The 25,738-nt window shown below is 38.8% G+C and overlaps 1 pseudogene; it reads left to right on the top strand.

The window, feature by feature from the left end:
• Window positions 1-3,466: 3,466 nt before the first annotated feature.
• The window catches only part of LOC123934634, a 69,999-nt pseudogene continuing 47,727 nt past the window's right edge, over window positions 3,467-25,738 (top strand).

Below are 25,738 nucleotides of genomic sequence, written 5' to 3'. Positions count from 1 at the left end.
ATCTGCTAGAACTTGTACAGGAATTCAGTAAAGTTTCAGGATATAAAATCAATGCACAGAAATAAGTTGCATTTTTATACACCAACAATAAGACAGAAGAAAGAGAAATTAAGGAGTCAATCCCATTTACAATTGCACCCAAAACTATAAGATACCTAGGAATAGACCTAACCAAAGAGGCAAAGAATCTGTACTCAGAAAACTATAAAGGACTCATGAAGGAAATTGAGGTATACACAAAGAAATGGAAAAATATTCCATGCTCATGGATTGGAAGAACAAATACTGTGAAAATGTCTAGGCTAAGTAAAGCAATCTACACATTTAATGTAATCCCTATCAAAACACCATCCATTTTTTTCAAAGAAATGGAAGAAATAACCCTAAAATTTGTATGGAACCAGGAAAGACCTCGAATAGCCAGAGGAATATCGAAAAAGAAAGCCAAAGTTGGTGACATCACAATTCCAGACTTCAAGCTCTATTACAAAGCTGTTATCATCAAAACGTATGGTACTGGCACAGAAATAGACACATAGATCAATGGAAGAGAACAGAGAGCCCAGAAATAGACCCTGAACTCTATGGTCAAGTAATCTTTGACAAAGCAGGAAAGAATGTCCAATGGAAAAAAGACAGTCTCTTCAACAAATGGTGTTGGGAATATTGGACAGCCACATGCAGAAAAATGAAATTGGACCATTTCCTTACACCACACACGAAAATAGACTCAAAATGGATGAACGACCTCAGTGTGAGAAAGGAATCCATCAAAATCCTTGAGGAGAACACAGGCAGCAACCTCTTCGACCTCAGCCACAGCAACTTCTCCCTAGGAACATTGCTAAAGTCAAGGGAAGCAAGGGAAAAAATGAACTATCGGGACTTCATCAAGATCAAGAGCTTTTGCACAGCAAAGAAAACAGTTAACAAAATCAAAAGACAACTGACAGAATGGGAGAAGATATTTTCAAACGACATATCAGATAAAGGGCTAGTATCCAAAATCTATAAAAAGCTTAGCAAACTCAACACCCAGAAACAAATAATCAAATCAAGAAATGGGCAGAGGACAGGAAGAGACATTTCTGCAAGGAAGACACCCAGATGGCCAACAGACACATGAAAAAGTGTTCCATATCACTCGGCATCAGGGAAATACAAATCAAAACCACAATGAGATACCACCTCATACCAGTCAGAATGGCTAAAATTAACAAGTCAGGAAATGACAGATGCTGGTGAGGATGTGGAGAAAGGGGAACACTCCTACACTGTTGGTGGGAATGCAAGCTGGTGCAACCACTCTGGAAAACATGGACGTTCCTCAAAAAGTTGAAAATAAAGCTACCCTATGACTCAGCAATTGTACTACTGAGTATTTTCCCTAAAGATAGAAACACAGTGATCCAAAGGGGCACGTGCATCCGAACGTTTATAGCAGCAATGTCCACAATAGCCAAACTATGGAAAGAACCTAGATGTCCATCAACAGTCAACAGATGAGTGGGTAAAGAAGAAGTGGTATATATATATGTATAATATATATATATATGTATAATATATATATATATGTATATATATATATATATATATATAATATATATATATATATATATATATATATATATATACATATATATATATAATGGAATACTATGCAGCCATCAAAAGAAATGAAATCTTGGCAGTTGCGATGATGTGGATGGAACTGGAGGGTATTATGCTTAGCGAGATGAGTCAATCGGAGAAAGACAACTATCATATGATCTTCCTGATATGAGGAGGTGGAGATGCAACATGGGGGGTTTGGGGGGTAGGAAAAGTATAAATGAAACAAGATGGGACCGGGAGGGAGACAAACCATAAGAGACCTTAATCTCACAAAACAAACTAAGGGTTGCTGCGGGGAGGGGGTAGGGAGAGGGTGGTGGGGTTATGAACATTGGGGAGGGTATGTGCTATGGTCAGTGCTGTGAAGTGACCCTGGCGATTCACAGACCTGTACCCCTGGGGCTAATAATACATTATATGTTTATAAAATAATAAAAAATTTATAAAAAAAGAATGATGTAGTGTCCTTCTGTATATCTGACTATGGTCTTTAGTTTAAAATCTAATTTATCTGATATGAGAATCATTACTGCAGCTTTCTTTCGAGACCCATTGGCAGGAAAGATGGTTCTTCATCCCTTCACTTTCAGTCTGGATGTATCCTTAGGTTCAAAATGGATCTCTTGTTTACAACATATGGATGGGTTCTGTCGTTTTATCCAATCTGCAACACTGTGCCATTTTATGGGAGCATTTAGGCCGTTCATGTTGAGAGTGACTATTGAAAGTTAGGTTTTTATTGACATCATGTTGGCTGTGAAGTCCTTGTTTCTATAGATTGTCTCTACATTTCTGTTCTATGACACTCTTGGTTTCTTTCTTCTTTTATAGAACCCCCTTTAATATTTCTTATAGTGCTGGCTTGGTGGTCACATACTCTGTTAAAACTTGGTGGTCTTGGAAAATCTTTATCTGTCCATCCATTTTGAATGTCAGCTTTGCTGGATAAAGAATTCTTGGTTGCATGTTCTTCTCATTTAGTGCCCTGAATATGTCTTGCCACCGCTTTCTGGCTTGCCAAATTTCTGTGGAGAGGTCTGCCGTTATTCTGATGGACCTTCCTCTGTAGGTAAGGAATCTCTCCCCTCCCCCAAGAGGTCCTGTCTTAAATTATGATTCAACAGCTTTACAATCATTTGTCTTGAGGTCTTGCTAGATTCTAGGATCTTGGGGGGTTATCTTTCAGCCTATAGGATATGAATGCTGGTTCCATTCCCCAGACTGGGAAAATTTTAATGGAAATTTTGTTCAACTTTATCTTCTAGTCTTCTTTCTTTCTCTTCACCCTCAAGGATCCCAATAATTCTGACGTTGGAATGTTTCATGGCATCATTTATTTCCCTAATTCTGTTTTCATGGCTTCTAAGCTGTTTGTTCCAGGCCTCCTCCTAAGCTTTTTTCTCTACAATTTTGTCCTCTAGATCACTAATTACCCTAGCTGTTAGAGAGTTTAGATTAGATTGGATCTCATTGATACCATTTTTAACTTCTTCCTGAGTGGATTTCATTTCTGCCCTAATCGATGCCGTGTTGTCATTAATGGTTTTCTTCAACCTAGCCATTGCCTGGATAATTGTTACCCTGAATTCCCTTTCTGACATACTCTTTATGTCCATATCAAATAGCTCTGATTGAGAAGGCACAGTCTCTGGATTTTTCCTCTATTGGGCATTACTCCTCCTAGCCATTTTGGTGAGAGTTGGTTGAGGGAATCTGTAGCTGAATATATCAACTGTGATCCAGGCAAAGTGCACCTTAGAATGCTTCTGAGCAATTGGAAGTCACCACCAGAAAGAAAGAACAAAGAAAAAAGAGAGAGAGAGAGGAAAGAGAAAGAGATGGCCTAGCCAGAATGGGCCGCAAAGGTAAGATTTATAAGGTATACAAACAAAAAAGGACAGACAAAAAGACCGAGAAAAGTAAATGTCAGGAAAAAGAACGTACCCAGCCAAAATGAACCCCAAGTATAAGATTTATATAATACTGGAACAAAAACACATACATAGAAACACTGACAGAAGAAAAAGTTGGGAGGGTGGTTATGAATCCTCAATGTGATCAAAAAAGTTTATTTTGATTCTTCCTGGGTGTATCTTGATATCTTTGTTAAAGTAATCAACTTTCCAGAGATAAAGGGAGATTAAAACTGGTTTATAGATAGGGGTAGTATTTATTAGGGAAAGAGGATTATCTTGAAGTTTATATCTATATATACATTAAAAAAAGAAAAGAAAAAGAAAAACACAGGTATATGTATAAAAAAGTTCCAAGTAAAAGGTTATTATAGAATATGTTGTATTAAACCTCTAGTTGTAATGTTAAGTTGGTTAAAAAAGATTAAACAGAACAAGAATAGTGAGAATGAATTAAGAAGAAAAGTTGTATCTATGAAATATACACGTTTTAGGGCAATACTGGGAGCTTAATATATTATTTTCCCAGATATTGGGGTTTTAAAGTTTTTTTTAAAGATTTTATTTATTTATTTGACAGAGAGAGACCCCAAGTAGACAGAGAGGCAGGCAGAGAGAGAGAGAGGGAAGCAGGCTCACCGCCGAGCAGAGAGCCCGATGCGGGACTCGATCCCAGGACCCTGAGATCATGACCTAAGCCGAAGGCAGCGGCTTAACCCACTGAGCCACCCAGGCGCCCCTGGGGTTTTAACGTTTTATGGGGACCCTATGGTGGTTGTCTTCTCATTCTTTTGGCTGGCTTTCTGGGGGATGGGACTGTTGTTTTTCAGTCAGTCTTGCTTGGGTTGAGTCCTCCTGGCTGGGCTCTGTGGAAACCAGTTTTCCAGGCTTTTGTTCTTTGGATATTTTTTCCCCCTTTGGTGGCTTTTTGTGCTTTTTGGAGGATTAGAGGAAAGCAAACTGCGCCCAGGCCTCAGTCTCAGAGAGAAACCTCAGTCCACTCCCCTCTGTGTGGTCCAGAGCACACAGACTTCCCCTCTGCAAGTCTGACTGGGCTGTGCAACCTCCCACAGGCAGAACAAGTCCCCAGCCACTGTCTCAGGGGTTGCCTTAAGTGCCCGCTTGTCTCTGCAGTCCCCGTGCCAAAACCGGGAGTGATATTGGTCCAGGGAGCCTTCTTCTGGTGGTTGCCTTTGCCCTGACAGACCTCAGGTAGCCAGCTCGGGTGATTGCACTGAGGCTGGGAGAGTCCAGACCCTAGGCTGGTCCTAGAGACCACCGGCTAGCTCCAGGACAGAGCTTTCTCAGGGTGGGTGGGGAGCAGTGCACAAAAGTTCTAGGGAGTGCAGGCTGGTGTAGGGAGTGGCTGATTCAAGCCACTGCAACCCCTGAGGGGGCACTCAGCTTCATTCTCTCTGACAGTCCTGGGTTCCTGGGTTTAGGCCCATGCCCTTGACCGCCTGATTCCACCAGTTGCCCCCTAAGATCTTTTGCTCTTTCTGAGTGCTTTTAACCAGACTTCAAGATAATGCTGGTCCCCAATCACAGGGCACATTTGTATTGGGGTATTACTTTCCAATAGGTCGCTTCTGGTGGCTCCCTCTCCCTTCTGTTTATTCTCCGATATCAGTCCAATCATTCCCCGTATGCTTTACCTCTTGACTGGCATCTTCTGCCCCTGTAGAGATCCAGAAGTGTATAACCCTACATCTCAGGCTGATTTCATGGGTGTTCAGAGTGTTCTGGTAGATAATTAGCTCACTGTAGGGGACCAGTTGAAACAGGGTCTCCTACTTCTCCACCATCATGCATCTTAAGATGTTTACTCTTATAAGAAAATTGATATTAGAGAAATGGCAAGCAGTGTTTCTCATAGTTAACTCCCTTTGTCACCCACATATCCATGTACACATTTCCTCCAATATATAGAACTAGTTACCACCTACCCAGAGAAAACAATGCAAAGCCACTTTCAGTTATTCCATACAGGTAAAATTCCAGGATCTCTAGATGATAAAGCATTCTCCACCAGTGGTCTGACAACCTCTATACTAAATGATACCCCGATACATTATGTATTATAATGTCAGAATAGAAAGGCTATAACTGCAATATAGACTCCTGCTTAGGAAAGGGAAAAATGGAAACCAGAGCAGTCACTGGTTCATAGTGATTATCAAATCCTGTTGGGCAAAAATTATCAAGAATCTCTAACTTAGCATTGATGATATTTCCTTGGTTAACTACAAGGAATCCTCTGATTCTGTTCTCTGGGGGGAACTATAGTGTACATTGTTTTCCATAATGGAACTGTGGAAAAATTGGAAGTCAGCATTAGGTAGGGTGCTCTTTTTATGAAATGCATCAGCTTTTTCAGGCATTTTCTCCTTGTTTAGGTCTGGGATTCTGGGGGCTGCTTTAGAAATTTGATAATCATTGGCTTTTGCAGGACAGCTTTGCTGAATTTTTGGCAATAATATTCTCTCAAAAACAGATGCTTTGCTTGCATTAATTCCATGTGCATGTAAGTACAACCAAAGATCTCATCTAGATCTTTTTTATGGAACAGCTTCATTGAGATTTAGTTCACATATCATAAAATTCATGTATTCTGTCCAATCCAATGGTTTTTAGCAGTTTCAAAGAATAATGCAACTATCATGGCTATTTAATTTTAGAATATTATTATCCCTTCAAAAAGAAACTGTACCAATTTGCAGTCACTCTCCTTCACCCTCTCCTTCCAGTCATTGGCAACAACAATTCTACTTTCTGTCTCTGTGGATTTTCTTATTACGAATATTTCATATAAATGGAATTATACAATATGTGGCCTTTTGTCTCTGGCTTTTTTCATATTATTTTTCATATTTCATATTATTAGTATAGTATTTTGAGGTTCATCCGGGTTTATTATATATATTAGTATTTCATTCTTCTCTATGGCTGAATAATTTTCTATTATTTAGATATACACAGTGTGTTTATCTATTCATTAGTCAAAGGACATTTAGGCTGTTTGACTTTAGGGATACCATAAATATTTTGCTATGAACATTTCTGTGCAAGTTTTTGTGTGAACAAATGTTTTCAATTGTCTTGGGAAGATACCTAGGAGGGGAATTGTTGGGTTGTAGGCTAACTCTGGGTTTAACATTTTTAGTAACCGCCAAACTGTTTTCCCAAAGCAGTTGAATCATTTTACAATCCTACCAATGATATATGATGGCTTGAATTTTTCCACATCCTTGTCAACATATTGTTGGCTGTCATCCTGTTTTCTTCTAAGAGTTTTAGAATTTTAACTCTTACATTTATGCCTATGATTTAATTTGTGTTAATTTTTGTTTATGGTGTAAGTTAGGGTTCCACCTTCATTCTTTTTTTAATCCTTTATTTTTTTAATTTTCAATTTTTTATTAACATATAATGTATTATTAGCCCCAGGGGTACAGGTCTGTGAATCGCCACGTTTACACACTTCACAGCACTCATCATAGCACATACCCTCCCCAATGTCCATAACCCAACCACCCTCTCCCTACCCCCCCAACTCCATTCTTTTATGTGTAGGTAAATCCAGTTATTTAAGCACCATTTGTTGAAAAGGCTATTCTTTTTCTATTGAAAAGTTTTGACACTTTGTCAAAAAGCAATTGACCATAAATGTAAAGGGTTTCTTTGTGAACTCTCAGTTCCTCTGCATTTAGCTTCATGTCTATCCTTTTGCCAGTACCACACAATTTTGATTACTGTAGCTTTATAGTACATTCTGAAATTAAGAAGTGTGAGTCTTCCAACTGCATTCTTCTTTTGCAATATTGTCTATGCTCTTCTGGATCACTTATATTTCCATGTGGGTTTTACAATTAGTTTACCAATTTCTCTCTTAGAAAAGCAGTTGTGGTGGTGGGGTGTCTGGGTGACTCAGGTGGTTAAGCGTCAGACTCTTGATTTCAGCTCAGATCATGATCTCAGGTTTGTAAGATTGAGCCCTATGTAGGGTTCCACACTGGGTATTGAGCCTGCTTAAGATTCTCTCTCTCCCTCTCTTCTCCTCCCCTGCTCTCTTTCTCCCCTCTCTCTCTTTCCCTAAGAAAAGGAAAGGAATTGGAATTTTGATAGGAATAGCATTGAGTTTGTAGATCAGTTTGAAGAATATTATCATCTTCTGACCCATGAACATGGGATGTCTTCCCATTTATTTACCTCTTCTTTATTTTGTAGTTTTTAGTGTATGTCTTGTGTTTCCCTTGTTAAATTTAACCCAACGTGTTGTTATTTTGATACTATTTTAAATGAAATTGTGTAATTAATGTCATTTTTGGATTGTTCATTGTTGCTGTATAGAAATACAATTAATTCTTGTTTATGTCCTACAAACTTTCAGAAAGTTCTAACAGCTTTTATTTTGTATGTGGATTTATTAACATTATCTGTATACAAGGCCATGTCATCTGTGAATAGTTTTGCTTCTTCCTTTACTATCTGGATACCTTTTATTTTATGTTCTTCCTTCATTGCCCTGGCTAGAACCTTCAGTACAATTTTGATTGAAAGTGGCAAGAATGGGAATCTTTGCCTTGTTCCTGATCTTATAGGAAAATAATTCAATCTTCACCATTAAGTTTGATGTTTGCTGACAGTTTTTCTAGATGACTTTTATCAAATTCATATTCTATTCTTCTCCTAATAATATTTGACCATGATATTTGCATAAACACTCCTCAGATTTTTGCATGCCTATATTTAGTTTCCAGAGTTCTTAAAAATTTGACTGTGATAATTTTTTGACACAATCTCATTGCTTTTATGGAGGAGTAGATTTTTGAAGATTATTACTTCACCCTTCTATAAGTGTTTCTGCTAGTCTTGTTTTTCAGTGCTGAAAAATTCTAATATTTATTTACTGTATTTGTCCTTTGCCCACTTTTACTTTTTCCTCTTGGTAGAGGATAACTTGTGGCTATCTGAAAATAAGAGACTTGGGTGGGAAACCTGTCTGATTTTTGCCCTAGGCTAATGCACATTGTCTTCCAGAGAAGACTTTATTAGTGTTACTTAAGAAAATATTGGAGCCAGAGACCTGTCTACTGCTAAGACTGCCTCATTATAACCATAGCCACTTCTTATGCATTCATATTTCCTATAGGACATTGACAAAAGCAGAAAGAGGAAGTCAGCTGACATAAAAAATTGTGTTTTTCCAACCAGTTGTGAAGGGGATTTAATATTGAGTATTAGGAGTCATCAAAATTGGGGCGCCTGGGTGGCTCAGTGGGTTAAGCTCAGGTCATGATCCCAGGGTCCTGGGATCGAGCCCTGCATTGGGCTCTCTGCTTGGCAGGGATCCTGCTTCCCCACCCTCTCTCTGCCTACCTCTCTGCCTACTTGTGATCTCTGTCAAATAAATAAATAAATAAAATCTTTAGAAGTCATCAAAATTCTTGGAAAAGCTAAAGGACTATACTCTACGATGAACTCTAGAAATTAATTTTGTAATCTGTCCCCTGGCTCTGAAACTGACTTCTTAATATCCACCATGTTAGAGTTCAGATACTAACATGTTCACAACATCATTTTGATCAAATGACAACAAAAGCCTAAAACAATATGGCCTTCAACAAACTTCAGCCTTCTGATATTATGCGAATGCTTTTAATAGAAAAAACAATTAATCCAGAGAATCTAGAAGAAGACACACTAGAAAGATGATAGAATGACAGTCAAGAGAGCTCAATGACCTTATCTTCTGCATATATTAAATGAAAAAAGAAGTCCTAGCATCAAAGCCCTTTAGAAGTGACAAATATGTTTAACAGAAATTGTGTTCTGCAGACACTTCTTCAATGAAGACATACAAATAGCTATCAGGTACATTAAAAAATGTTCATCATCACTAGCCCTCAGGGAGATTCAAATTAAAACCACATTGAGATACCACCTTACAACAGAATGGCCAAAATTAGCAAGACAGGAAACAATGTGTGTTGGAGAGGATGTGGAGAAAGGGGAACCCTCTTACACTGTTGGGGGAATGCAAGTTGGTGCAGCCAATTTGGAGAACAGTGTGGAGATTCCTTAAGAAATTAAAAATAGAGGTTCTCTATGACCCTGCAATTGCACTACTGGGTATTTACCCCAAAGATACAGATGTAGTGAAAAGAAGAGCCATCTGTACCCCAGTATTCATAGCAGCAATGGCCACAGTCGCCAAACTGTGGAAAGAACCAAGATGCCCTTCAACGGATGAATGGATAAGGAAGATGTGGTCCATATACACAATGGAGTATTATGCCTCCATCAGAAAGGATGAATACCCAAATTTTGTATCAACATGGATGGGACTGGAAGAGATTATGCTGAGCGAAATAAGTCAAGCAGAGAGAGTCAAGTATCATATGGTTTCACTTATTTGTGGAGCATAAGAAATAACATGGAGGACATGGGGAGATGGAGAGAAGAAGGGAGTTGAGGGAAACTGGAAGGGGAGATGAACCATGAGAGACTACGGACTCTGAAAAACAAACTGAGGGTTTTGAAGGGGCGGGGGTGGGAGGTTGGGGGAGCCTGGTGGTGGGTAATAGGGAGGGCATGTATTGCATGGAGCACTGGGTGTGGTGCCTAAACAATGAATTCTGTTACACTGAAAAGAAATTAAGTTAAAAAAAATTGTGTTCTGAATGGAAACAAATATTTACAAATATAAATCTAACTTTTGTAAAAAACAACCCCTAATGCTAGGCATATTGAACTTACAGGATGAATAGTGTGGAAAATTACATATTTTGTCTCTTTATTAGAGTTGCTGAGAGAATAGGAAGAAATTAGCTTGATTTACATGTAGATTTAAAGAGAATTTTGATGCAAATCAACATATCTCCTCCTAATATTTGTTTGGCATAGGAAAATAAGAAAATTGGTGTTCCCTGGCCCATCCCTTGCACTGGTTATCTCCCCATGTCAATCCCTGTTCCTCAACACAAGGGTTCTCGTGTGCACGCATGTAGATACCATAGACACCTTGGCCCTCCAGGTCTAAAACACATTCACATTCACCACTGCCAACATAAAATTTTGTCCCTAGATGATCCATTGAATCTGCAGTTGCACACTCTTACTTGTAGTTTATCCTCTGGTGGACAAACTTGGAAAAAGGCCCTGAAGACTGGCTTGAGATCATTTGGGCAGGGAATTCCAGGGTTCTAGGTACATGGAATATGCTATAGTGTGGGCTCTGGGTGGGCACCCCTCTTTTACCCCAGGTTTCTCATTCCATGGTGAGAGACAGGGCAAGAATAAAGCCAGGGTAGGCCTTGTTGCCTGAGTCTAAGGGATGCATTGCTTCTCAGAACTCACAGATGTAGAACATATGAAAGTTACAAAATTAGAAAAATGACTTCTCTTTTCTTTTTTTTATGTAATTTTAAAAATTGTGTTATGTTAGTCACCATACAATACAACATTAGTTTTTGATGTAGTGTCCCAAGATTTATTGTTTACATATAACACTCAGTGTTTCATGCAATACATGCCCTCCTTAATACCCACCACCAGGCTCACCCATCCCTCCACCTTCTCCCCTCCAAAACCCTCAGTTTGTTTGTTTCTCAGAATCCACAGTCTCTCATGGTTCGTCTCCCCCTCTGATTTCCCCCAATTCACTTTTCCTTTCCTTCTCTTAATGCCCTCCATGTTATTCCTTATGTTCAACAAGTAAGTGAAAGCATATGATAATTGACTTTTTCTGCTTGACTTATTTCCCTCAGCATCATATCCTCCAGTCCTGTTCATGTTGCTGCAAAAGTTGGGTATTCATCCTTGCTGATGGCTGAATAATATTCCGTTGTATTATATGGACCATATCTTCTTTATCCATTCATCTATTGAAGGGCATCTTGGCTCTTTCTACAGTTTGGTTATTATGGCCATTGCTGCTATGAACATTGGGGTACATATGGGCCTTTTTTCCCCTACATCTGTATCTTTGGGGTAAATACCCAGTAGTACAATTGCAGGGTCATAGGGTAGCTCTATTTTTAATTTTTTGAGGAATCTCCACACTGTTTTCCAAAGTGGCTGCACCAACTTTCATTCCCATCAACAATGTAAGAGGGTTCCCTTTTCTCCACATCCTCTCACAACATTTGTTGTTTCTTGCCTTGTTCATTTTTGTCATATCTCAGTGCGGTTTTTTAAAATATTTTATTTATTTATTTGACAGAGAGAGATCACAAGTAGGCAGAGAGGCAGGTAGAGAGAAAGGGGAAGCAGGCTCCCTGCTGAGCACAGAGCCCGACACGGGGCTTGATCCCAGGACCCTGAGACCATGACCTGAGCCGAAGGCAGAGGCTTAACCCATTGAACCACCCAGGTGCCTCCTCATTGTGGTTTTGATTTGAATTTCCCTGATGGATAATGATGATGAACATTTTTTTCATATATCGTTAGTCATTTGTATGAAAAATAACTTACTTTTCTGTGTTGAGAAGTATTTTTAATGTGAAATGTGGACTGGTTAAAATTGGAAAACATTACTACAAAATGTGCTTCTGAGATAATTCACACTGTTAACAAACTTGTAAGGAATTTTCATTAGCAAGATGTGTTGATTTTTCACTTGCTGCAGTGGTCTCCATTACTGTGTAGTTTCTTTACAGCTTTTTCTACAACCTAGAATTTGCATTAATCTTTTGTGGTGTTCTTTTTTTTTCTTTTGTTGCTGAAGTAGACCACCAAATTCACTAAATTTTTTAGATTCTACCACTTCTCTGTTCATAGAGGAGAGTGGATGGGGGGGTGAGTGGAGAGAATTAATAATCCATTCTCTTGAAAAAGAATTAAATAAAATTTTAAACATTTAAAAAGGAAGAAAGATCCAGTTTTGGTAAGGAGATAGTCAACAGGTGTTTTTATGCATTACAATTAGGAAGGTAAACCAATAAAATATTTCAGGAAGGCAATTATGCAGTAGCATGTATCATGACTCAAAATTATTCTTATTACTTTTTTACTCAAGACTACTTCCATAAAGTAACAGTAATAAATTCCTCATATCCATGTTCACTGAATTCTTACCCAACGTCTCTAAGTGGGCACCCCTCTTTTAGCTCCAGATTCCTCATCCTATGGTAAGGGACAAGGCAAGAGCAAACTCAAGGCCAAAATGACACTGTACTGCCAGGATGAGGCAAGAATATATTTGTTTGCTTAAATCACAGAATGATAAATTACTGTGATATGTTCATATCTAACAATAGACTTGTACTTTTCCAAGTCAACAACAGATCTCTCTAGAATTTTTTCCATTCTTACTTTCTCTTTCTTTTTTTCTGCTTAAGGAAACTCTCTGCTGGGAACGCAACATTTGAGTGACAGAACCAAATCAATTTTGTTTAGCTTTTCTCCTGTGTTGCATAGCAACCTCTTTTGTCAGTTGCCTGTTTCTCTTTGCTGCTTGTCTGTTTGGGGTCTTTGGTAAGACATGGCCAAAGAATAGAACTGAACATTTTTATATCTATGATTTTCAAACTTTATCTTCATTTCAAAACTCTTCAATGAACTTCTATGCTTTGATCCAAATGCTTACCTGATGTTTCCAGTTGAATATCTCACAAGATTCTCAAAAGTTAACATTTTCAAAAAGGATTAGTGTGACAAAGGCTTGTGAATAAGAAAATGACTGTGATGAAAAAACAGTTCAGATTTTCTGGCCAATAAAATCACCACTACCGGCTAAGTGAGCTTGGGCAAGTTACTTCACCTTTTTGAGCCTTGAGGATTAATGGAAATGTTGATGGCTTAGGCTGGATGGGTTTTTTTTTTCCTCCAGGCTTTCTTCTCAAAAAAGGACTAGTGGGAACATCTGGTAGAGTAAAATGAGTGGTGGATGAATATTTGAGGATTAGATATTATCTTTCAGCCTTCTTATCAAACTAAAATTTCCCAGGACCACTCTTCCCCTTCCTACCCACCCTGCCTTTCTTCCTTTACATCTGCCACAACGAACTCAGAGAAATTTGGAAGGACTTTAGATAGAAATTGATTTTTTCAAAGGTGGATTTGATGAAATCTACAAGATGATATATGCCCCCCAAATATTTCCCACAATTTGATTTTCAGACAATGCTGCTGCTGAAGGTGCTGTTCTTTTTCTCTCTGAGAAAAAAAAAGGTATATTTGGTTTTTATTGAATCCGATTAAGTATCTGAGTTCAGAGATCGAAACGTGGGGGAAGGAAGAGGCTCAACTGAGGCTTAAGCATTTTGGCAATCTCCAGAACTGAGCTTGGTGGGGCTCTAGGAGTAGGGCTGATGGCTGAAGAATCATATGGCACACTCTTTTATACCACAGTAATGCCCAATATGGTTTAGTAAATAAGACCAAACACAGAAGATTATTCAAAAGAATAAAAAGGGTCTCTCTTGAAACATAGCAACATGGACAGGACTGGAAGAAATTATGCTGAGCGAAATAAGTCAAGCAGAGAGAGTCAAGTATCATATGGTCTCACTTATTTGTGGAGCATAACAAATAACATGGAGGACATGGGGAGATGGAGAGGAGAGGGAGTTGAGGGAAACTGGAAGGGGAGATGAACCATGAGAGACTATGGACTCTGAAAAACAACCAGAGGGTTATGAAGGGGCGGCGGGAGGGGGTGGGGTGGGGTGGGAGGTTGAGGAACCAGGTGGTGGGTAATAGGGAGGGCATGTACTGCATGGAGCACTGGGTGTGATGCCAAAACAATGAACACTGTTATGCTGTAAATAAGCAAATAAAAATAAATAAATTAATTAAAAAAAAAGAATAAAAAGGGCTATAGAAATTAAAGAACTTTCACAAAAATGAAAATGTTAATACATATTTGGTCATTTAAAATTTTTATTTATTTACCAATTTAATTTTATTTTTGTTTATTTAAATTCAATTAGTTAATATACAGTGTATTATTAGTTTCAGGGGTAAAGGTTAGTGATTCCTTAGTTGCATATCATACCCAGCACTCATTACATCAAGTGCCTTCCTTAATGCCCATCACCCAGTTATGCCATCTTCCCTTCCACCTCCCCTCCAGCAAATCTGTTTGTTTCCTCTAGTTAAGAGTCTTTTATGGTTTGCCTCCCTCTCTGATTTTGTCTTATTTTATTTTTCCTTCCCTTCCCCTATGATTCTGTTTTGTTTCTTAAATTCCACATGTGAGTGAAATAATGAAAATTGTCTTTCTTTGATTGACTTATTTCCTTTAGCATAGTATCCTCTAGGTCCATCCATGTTATGGCAAATGGCAATATCTCATTCTTTTTTATGGCTGAGTAATATCCCATTGTATATATATGTCACGACATTTGGGCTTTTTCCATAGTTTGGCTATTGTGGACATTGCTGCTATAAACATTCCAGTGCAAGTGCCCCTTCAGATCACTATTTGTATCCTTTGAGAAAATACCTAGTAGTGCAACTTCTGGGTCATAGGGTAGCTCTATTTTTAACTTTTTGAGGGACCTCCATACTGTTTTCCAGAGTGGCTTTACCAGGTTGCATTCCCATCAGAAATGTAAGAGGGTTCCTTTTTCTCCTCATCCTTGCTAACATCTGTTGTTTCCTGAGTTATTAATTTTAGCCATTCTGACTGGCATAAGTCATTTTTAAAATGGTACATTTTGTCTCACTTCATTTTTTAAAAAAGACTTTATTTATTTATCTGACAGAGATCACAAGTAGGAAGAGAGGCAGGCAGAGAGGGGGAAGCAGGCTCCCTGCTGAGCAGAGAGCCTGATGCGGGGCTCGATCCCAGGACCCTGGAATCATGACCTGAGCCGAAGGCAGAGGCTTTAACCCACTGAGCCATCCAGGAGCCCCTCACTTCAATTTTTATGGTGACTTGCAATTTATGACAAGCAATGAGGGGTTTTTACTTATTGTAATGATATAAAGTTTAATTTAAAATAAATTTATTGATGTATGATGATTTAATTTAAGAGAAAATGAGATTAATAAATTAAAATTATTAGCAAAGATATAGTACATGCAAGTGAAATATTATGTACATTGGAGGCATCTGGTATTACAATAGCATATTTACCATGATCACACATGGCAAAATGGGTAAAGGTGGTGAAAAGATGTTCAGGAAACTGATGTTCAGGAAACACCGGCATATCATTAAGAATGAGGGTGTTGCAAAGAGATGTGTGTCCCAGTCCTAGGTACCCCATGTTCCAGCCATGAGAATTCCTTTTGCTTTTCAATTCCAGATGTTTTCTTCGTGAAATTTCAGTAATAACCTAACTCACAGTGTGGTCGGGAGAATTAAGTCCATGCAAAGCCCCTACTAAAACACCTGAAATATAGTATGTGGTCAATAAATGTTAGTTATTATTGTCACTACTTGTGTTACTACTTAATATCACTTCTCAGATCCGTGCTCTATTCTTTACCATAGTCACCCAGGTTCCTGGAAGGTCCCTGCAGGGAGGGGATATTGTTTATGTGGGGGAAGGGGAACTGTCACAGGGCAGTGAGGCTGGTTTGGTGATTCTCATGGTTCTCCTGCCATATTTCTCTTTCATGTCTTGTAAGGACAGTTGGAGAGGGTGTTCACCTTACAAATTTTCTTTGAGGGATCAAGGTGTGCATATTACGTTTTTCACAGAGTCCCCTGGAAAGGACATTAATTTGCAGGAGATATTGCACTTAGATATTTTGTAAAAGCTTTTGATTTTTTAAAGCTTCATTAGTATGGCATTGTAGGTACTGCTGAGTCACAGCCTGGTTCCAGAGAAAGCAGAGTTTGCTGGAAATTAAGTTGATGTGTGTCAAGACATACAAGCTGGGTATAGACTCATTTGTCTCAGATTATAATTGACACTGTGTGGCCCCATCTTGTCTCTTCTATATTTGGGGGATGCTTCCACATAGTAAAGACCTGTAAAACTGAGCGTGTAAGTCCACACATGGGGTGATGCATGGACCACAGTGTTAATTCGCACCAGGTCATGCCAGTCATTTGAAGCCAGTATTCATGTCAGAAATCTTCAGAGCGGGTGCCTGGGTGGCTCAGTGGGTTAAGCCGCTGCCTTCGGCTCAGGTCATGATCTCAGGGTCCTGGGATCGAGTCCCGCATCGGCTCTCTGCTCAGCAGGGAGCCTGCTTCCCTCTCTCTCTCTCTGCCTGCCTCTCTGTCTACTTGTGATCTCTCTCTGTCAAATAAATAAAGAAAATCTTAAAAAAAAAAAAAAAAAAAGAAAGAAATCTTCAGAGCGCCCTCACCAGGCAAAAGTCTGAACTCGACATCTTCATTTCAGGCTCACTGGGAAAAAAATAGAGGCAAAGGGACAAACAACACTGTGAAAGAAAAGAGGGTCTCTCTAAGTCACATGTCCATTCTCTCTCTCTTACTCTTTATAGGCTTGCACTAAAAATAAACTTATAAAGTATTTATGTAAAATAAATTTTATTCTGTTATTATTTCATTTAATATCATGTAAAATGAGGAAACTATTTTGAAAACTCCCTTTTTAAAATTTTAAAATTTTCTTATTATTTTTTATATTTATTTTGAAAATTCCTAATTGTGGATGAGGTTCGTGCATTAAAAATTATCATTAATACTAATAATCACTGAAAATAATACTAATAATCAGTAGACCAACCTCACAGTGGAAAAAAATCTCTGGGTTCAAATCCTGGCTCCAATACTGGCTGTGTAACATTGAGCAAGTTATTAAACAAACCTCATAGATTCACACAGATCAGTGGGGATGGTTGTGATCGTGAGTGCAGGAGAGGAGGGGGACTTGGGCATTTTTTTTCATTTTTTTTTGCTAATTCCAACAGCTTAGGAATCTTGAGGTAAGTTTCTATTAATTGATGTTTTTCTTGATTTTTGTGTTCACCCTTTTGTGCTTCTTGGTACATCCAGAATTTTTTGTTTTGTTTTGTGAAGAACATTATGAATAATATATTACTTAAAATTTAGACTTTGTCGGGGTGCCTGAGTGGCTCAGTCGGTTAAGCATCTGCCTTCAGCTTAAGTCATGATCTTAGGGTTCTGGAATGGAGACCCACTTCGGGCTCCCTGCGCAGTGGGGTCTGCTTCTCCCTCTGCCCCTCCCCCCACTCTCTCTCAATATCTCTCTTTCAAATAACAAAATAAAATCTTTAAAGAAATTTAGACTTTTTCATATTTCATAAAGGTTGTTCAGTTTTGTTTTGGCAACTAGTTAAATTACTATTGGATCTTTTGGGCCTGTCTGGCTTGCTTTCATTCTTTCTGAGGGTGGGTAAGTATCAGTTTCGAATTTAGTTCTAAGACAGAGTACTTTATCCCTAACACCTGCCCGATCTGTCATCTGAACTGAATACCTAAAATGTTCAGCAAGGTTTCTGCATTCTTCTCCCTGCACCTGCTCCATCATAGGCTTCATGGAGTCTTGCCCTCAGCCTCAGACAAGAGCTCCCCTCTCTCCAGATAAGACCTGCAAATTTGAAGTGCTTCAGCAGCTGCAAACTCCAGTCTCTTAAACTCATTAAAGCATCTGTGTTCATTTAGGTTCCAACTCCATATACCACTATCTGGATCATGCCCCCAGGCAGCATGCTGTGGGAAACAGTGGTTTCATCTCATAATTTCCTTCTCTCAGGGATTGCAATTCTGCACCTTCTGATGTCCAATGTCCTCAAACAGTCCCCTAATGAATTTTGTACAGTTTTGTAGTTATTTATACTGTTAAGTGCATGTCAGGGGCCAGTTACTAGGTGATAGATGAGCTAGTACGGATAATTTCCCAAATCTCAGTGATCATTCTATTGAGAGGCAAGAATTGAATGTCCAAATGGAATTAAGCCTTTTTTTTTTTTTTTGCTTTTTGCTGTAGACAGATGGATTTAGAAACAATGTAAGATCTAAAAATTTGTGTCATTCTCTCCCAGGAAAAAGTTATTTAATTTCTGATGTAAGGGAAGCGATCTTTGAGTTCGAAGAGTGTGATTGTGCTAAGAAAGAGGCTATACTGAGACTTTACTGGCTCATAGTCAACCTTCTAATGTGAAGGAGGGCAGGAGTACCTATCTTTTCTGCTTCTCTTGAGGCAGTGAATGGTTGACTGACCAACCGATTTTATAGTGCAAAGGTAGAGGAGTACAAGGAAATATGGAAGGAAAAGTCAGTTAACATTGCAAAATGCTGCCCTGCTCAAGTTGTGAAGTTCCCTGTGTGCCTTGCACAGTCCATAAACTGGAACTAAACACATAACCCTCTACCTGACCATGGATGGCTTAGTAAATACTGAACATGAAAAACTGAACATCTCAAAGGACCTACTGGACATAGATATGAATCTGGTTGCACCAAAGGTCACTGACCTTTGCAATGGCAATGGCAATGGCAATTCCAGAATGGGATGGGCTGGAGTTTGAGGAGGATAGTAGAGGTTTCAGCCACAAGTATGTGAGCTGATCAGACACCTGGATTAGATTGTCCACTTTGTACTCCACATGAACATTACAGAATTGTTATATTCTCCCTTGACTTATTGGGAGGAGGGTCAGATTGTTCATGTTGACTTCAGGAACTGAATTAAATATGTCAATCATCTCTACTCTGAAAAGAGCAAAACAAAACAAAACAAGGCAGCGGTATTTATTTTCAGAATGCTGGGAAAAAAATCCTTTTCTAGCTTTCACTTTCTAAACCTAAATTTTTCTTGTTCCTTTTTAGTGTTTTCCTGTCCCTGTACTGGGATTAAAAACCCAAGCATTGAATTCACAGATGGAAGAAATCAGAGAGGGAAACAAACCATGAGAGACTCTTAACTATAGGAAACAAACCGAGAGTTGCTGGAGGGAAGCTGGGTGGGGGATGGAGTAATTGGGTGATGTGTATTAAGGGAGGCACATAAAGTGATGAGCCCTGGGTGTTATATGCAACTAATGAATGACTGAACTCTACATTTGAAACTAATGAGGTACTGTAGGTTGGCTAACTGAATTCAAATTAAAAAATTTCACAGATGCAGAAGAATAGGCCACCAAAAATAAAGGCATCTGATATCTTGAGGCAGCACTGGTATCTCTCCTGTCATTGGATTAGGAGATTAAAAAAAAGTAGCTTAGATTATTCTGGAGGCAATGAGCATTTCGAGGGAAAGGGTTGGGGAAGTGGACTTACTTTTTACTCATTATACACACTGTTCTTTGGAGAACAGTCATCTCCTGCTTGACCATTTAATGCAAACTTTGTACCCCAATACTTTTCACAGAAGTTTGAGGAGCACCAGAGAAGACATGAAAGGTTAGAGTCACAACATCAAACCCACAGTACTTGGGGGAAATTCTCATTAGAATAGAAGGATCAGAATAGAAGATTCTCAACTTGGGAAGTTTTTATAATTTTCTCCGTGATTGGAGTGCATCCAATTTTCCCAAGGTGGAATATTCAGAGACCAAAAATATACAGGCCTACCTTGGGTATATTGTGGGTTTGGTTCCAGACCACCTCAATAAAGCAACTGCAATGAAATGAGCCAAATGAATTTATGGTGTTCCCAGTGCATAGTTCCCATCCAAGTTATGTTTACACCACAGTGTAATAATCTATTAAGCATACAATAGCATTATGTCTAAAAGATGTACATACCTTAATTTAAAAATACTTTATTGCTAACTTTATGCAACTTATAAACTTTTGTTGGTAGAGGGTTTTGCCTCAGTCTTCATGGCTGCTGACTGATCAGACTAGCGGTGGTTGCTGAAAGTTGAGTGGCAATTTCTTCAAATAAGACAACAATGAAGTTTGTGGCATTGATTGGCTCCTTCTTTCACGAATGATTACTTTGTAGTATGCAATGGTGTCTGATAGCATTTTATTTTATTTTAGTATGTATTTATCCAGTTTTTCTTTAAATTTCAGCCAATGGACATACAGTGTAATATTAGTTGTACGCGTATAATTTAGTGATTCAACACTTCCATACAACACCTGGTGCTCATCACAAGTGCACTCCTTAATCCCTATCACTTATTTTGTTGTTGTTGTTCAGGATAATGACATTTTATTCTACTAACCTAGAATTCCTGAAGTTATGTCAAGCCCCACATAGTAATTAGGAAATATCGTTCACAGTATCCTTTGTGGTATTATTTCATCCATAATGCCTTTGACAGTCTGAAGGAAGACATATGTCTAATCAGTCATAGAACTAGGGAGATTTGGGGCGCCTGGGTGGCTCAGTGGGTTAAGCCGCTGCCTTCGGCTCAGGTCATGATCTCAGGGTCCTGGGATTGAGTCCTGCATCGGGTTCTCTGCTCAGCGGAAAGCCTGCTTCCCTTCCTCTCTCTCTGCCTGCCTCTCTTGTGACTTCTCTCTGTCAAATAAATAAAATTAAAAAAAAAAGAACTAGGGAGATTTGTAACTAGCAGCCATGGAACTCTTGGCTAAACAAAACCAAGGGAACTTGTGGTTAAGTGTAGCAGGCTGACCATATTCATGTTCTCCCTTCTTCTCTCTTCTGGCCCCACGAAAACCACAGGGAAGGAGTGAAACTCTTACTGACTCATAGAGACAAAGAGAGAAGGTGATCATCTGTTTAACTCATTCCCCCAGACAGTTCCTGTCTGGTAACCATCAGTTTGTTCTCTATAGTTAGAGTCTGTTTCTTGGTTTGACTCTCACTCCCCCCCACCCCATGATCATTTGTTTTATTTTATAAATTCCACATATGAGTGAAATCATATGGTATTTGTCTTTTTTTAATTCACAAGATTATTTACTAGAATTTATGGGGGAGAATATAATGTAGTCAAATTTTCACTAAGAAAATCTTAAGATTGAACTCCAGACAGATAAAAGAAAATTCAAGTTTTTATTTCAGTTTCAACTGGCCTGGGTACCTAAGCAATATCCCCTGCTCTTGGCATGCTGTCAGTTATGTGTCCACCTTTTCATGACCCTAACTCTCTGCATCATGTCTCAGCATTCCCAGACAAGAATTCTAAAAAAACTTCTTCCATTTCTATGGTTTTCCTCATCCAACTGAGAATGCTGCTATCTACCACAAAACTTCACCAACTATACACTCAGATCCATACAGCTTTCTTTTTAAACTCTGGAGAACTCTCAACGATAGTAGGGTAGTTTTAAAAGATCCCTGGATTTTGCTGAGAGGCCTTCTTTAGGACTTTCCATGGTACTGAAGAGCCAGTCAATGAACTTCTGTGTCTGTTCCTTCCATGGCTCTTTCTGCAGCAGAAAAAACATGCTACTGGGAAGGAGAGTGGAGGCTTCCTGAAGAGTGACCCTGTGTACTGGACTCTTGCCAAGGAAGCTTAAAGCTGATGCAGTTAGGCCTGATGCCCTGGCAACCAACTGGCACTGAGGCTAAGGAGGAGAGGGAGAGCATGGTCTACCCATGTAACAACTGTAGTTGCAAATATCAGGAACGAGATATCCAAAGTCTCATCAAGAGCCACATTCTGAGCAGAAGTTGACTGGTATGCAATATTTCTGATATTTTGATCCAGCAACTGCACTACTAGGTATTTACACAAAGGATATAAAAATGCTATTTCAAAGGGATATATTCACCCCAATGTTATAGCAGCACTATGAACAATAGCCAAATTATGGAAAGAGCCCAAATGTCCATCAACTGATGAATGGATAAAGAAGATGCGACATATATATATATATATATATATATGTCATATATATATATGTCACATATATGACATATATATATATATATATCACATGGATATATAGACAGATCTACGGATATATCTATCTTGATAGATGTCTTGATAGATCTATAGATCTATCTATATGAATAGATATATGGATATGAATATGTATACATATATATATGGAGATATGGATATATAGATATCAATAGCTATCTCTCTATATATCCATATATCTATATATCTATAGATATATCAAAAAATATATCCATCTATCTATCTATCTATCTATCTATCCATATAACTAGATATCTGTATCATCTATCTATCTATCTATCAGCTATCTTTATCCATATATGGATATATATAGAGAGAGACAGCTATCTATATAGATCTATATAGATAGACATCTATCTACATAGGTCTATGGACCTATGGATCTATCTATCTATTCATGGTTGGGTATATGCAGAATTGATGGAATGAAATATTACTCAGTCATAAAAAAGAATGAAATCTTGCCATTTGCAACAACGTGGATGGAGCTAGAGACTGTTATGCTAAGTGAAATAAGTCAGGCAGAGAAAGACAAATGCCATAAGATTTCACTTACATGTGGAATTTAAGAAACAAAACAGATGAACATAGAGGGGGGAAAAAAGAAAAGAGAAAGGAAAACCAGAAAAAGACTTTTTAACTATAGAGAACAAACTGAGGGTTACCAGAGAGGAGGTAGGCAGGGGCATGTATTAAATAGGTGATGTGTATTAAGGAGGAGGGCACTTATTGTGATGAACACTAGGTATTGTATATAAGTGATGAATCACTAAATTCTATACCTGAAACTAAAAATAAAATAAAATAAAAGTTCAAATCAACAGCAATTACATACTAGGTTTTATTGCTTCCTCATTTTCTTTATTTTTAAATTTATCTCTTTTCACTGTAACAGAATTCATTGTTTATGCACCACAATCAGTGCTCCATGCAATACGTGCCCTCCATAATACCCACCACCTGGCTCCCCCAACCTCCCACCCCCTGCCCCTGCAAAACCCTCAGATTGTTTTTCAGAGTCCATAGTCTCTCATGGTTCATCTCCCCTTCCAATTTCCCTCAACTCCCTCTCCTCTCCATCTCCCCATGTCCTCCATGTTCTTTGTTATGCTCCACAAATAAGTGAAACCATATGATAATTGACTCTCTCTGCTTGACTTATTTCACTCAGCATAATCTCTTCCAGTCCCATCCATGTTGATACAAAATTTGGGTATTTATCCTTTCTGATGGAGGCATAATACTCCATAGTGTATATGGACCACATCTTCCTTATCCATTCATCCGTTGAAAGACATCTTGGTTCTTTCCACAGTTTGGCGATCGTGGCCATTGCTGCAATAAACATTGGGGTATAGATGGCCCTTCTTTTCACTACATCTGTATCTGTGGGATAAATACCCAGTAGTGCAATTGCAGGGTCATATGAAAATTCACTTTTGTGAATTCACATTTGTTTTTCTCGTCAGGCCCACATTTTAAGTTTCCAGAACTGATACGTTTGAGGCTGTAACAGCAAAACCAGTTTTTACACATGACTTCTTTGTTCTATGACCAAATTGGTTTATATCCATGGCTCTAGCTCACAGGGAATGGGTCGGGCTTCTCTTTGCACTCCTCAGTCCAGGGAAAGGCCCTGATCCCAAGGGGGAAGACTCCTATGACAGGCCAGGTTCTGGAGCACTGAGCACAGTACCACTGGCCACTGTGAGGTGGCATGCGTGCATGGAGGACATGCCCATGTTCTCTCTTACAATACCAAACTGCAAGCTGAGCCAGTGCCCACCGCTGAAGGCTGGGTGCTGCCACGTCCCTCTCTCTTCCTGTCTTCCCACTGGAGCTTTGGGGCTGAGTCCTCATCCTTGCATATTAGGGGTCAGTGGTGGTAAGATGCAGAATGAATCAAAGGAATTCTGCTTCATTCTTGAGCCCACGCCTGTGGGTAGAACCAGAAGGTTCTAAACGGAGGGGTACAGGGAACTAGCCCAGTGAACAATATTCCAAGCCCTTGTGTCTGTGCCTCATTTAAAGAAAGCTTTGGGAGAGGGCAGAGTGGCAGTGCCGGGTAGGAGGAAGATGTCATCTCATCCTCTGGACAAACACTAGTCCCGTACTGTTGGATTCTTACCGATAACTCCACACTTTCACATGCCTCTCACCCTACTGCAGATAGGGAACACATATACCCAAATGTCATAACCCACATTGAAATATCATATGTACCCATTTGAATAGACGTGGCCTCGGGTGATGCCATAGTCTCATCCAGAGACCGGCACTTGGTGTTTGCAGGCATGGTTGGCGGACTCAGCCCATGAGAAGATAAGGTAAATTGTCTGGTTAAGGACCCCTAAATTTTCAGTCATTCTCTCACACCTGCTTTTCCATCAGGGGCTAATGTGCTAATGTGTGGTACCATGAAATCAGTGTTCTTAACCTTAAACTGGTCCCACATAAGCAGGTTGTTCTCATTTAAGCCTCGTTTTGTCTCTCAGCTCTTTGTCCTTGACATTTAGATTGTACAGATACCACACACATCCCATGGTTGACTCACTGACTTCTGATATTTCTTAGTTTGAATTAGACATCTCAGTTCATCTTCAGTAACTAATCCCATGTCTGTAACTGAGTATTGTCTTTCTTTGCTCACAGTGTTGTTTTATACTTCACATTTTACAATTACCTTGAAATAGACAACACATATCACTACTGCTCTTTTAAGAAATGCCTTTCAGCTGTCACTAAGTTGTATATTAGAAAGGTTTTTAATTCTTAGAGGATTCCCATATGTCCAGCAGTATCACTACCATATATATATATATTTTCATTGCACAAAAATCTCACAATTAAAGGACCATGTCAACTATGAATAGGGCCAATATGAAATGAGATAAATTTCTCCTGGGTGATCAGTTTCTAAATATGCCTTCACATGAACAGGTCTGTTCTATAGTCTCTATAATCCACCTAATCTGCATATTCCACAACAGTTTCTTTAACACTAGAAAATCAATTCTCTGTTCCCATACACTCTGGTCATGCTCACATTCCTCTGCCATCCCAAAATAAATCCACTACTGAGATCATACCCATATCACATGGTGCCATCACTCAAATTGAACCATAGCATAAATCTTCATATATGAAGTACTCTGTAATGCATGGTCAGGAAATAAGAACAAAAGTAGTCATGACAAAGTTAAAATAGATGCATTAAACTGGTTTCTGGTTGAGAGATGCTTTTATTTCAGTTTTTCTAAAAACTGAATATCTTGGCTAAAAGACTCAGTAACAAACAATGTTAACAATACTGGGTCATCATGAATTAGAATACAACATTCAACTTGACAAGATTTGCAACTTATTTTTAAATATTCACCTTGATGCTAGTAGTTGAAAACATTTATTTGTACATGGGGACTAACATTTTCATGGCTCTTAAATATAAGTTCCTATTTAGTAGTTTTATTTTT

This window comes from Meles meles, chromosome X (assembly GCF_922984935.1).
Source record: "Meles meles chromosome X, mMelMel3.1 paternal haplotype, whole genome shotgun sequence".
Taxonomy (NCBI): Eukaryota; Metazoa; Chordata; class Mammalia; order Carnivora; family Mustelidae; genus Meles; species Meles meles.
Note: the sequence above shows the minus strand (reverse complement) of the source record. Positions and strands in the feature narration are given on the sequence as shown.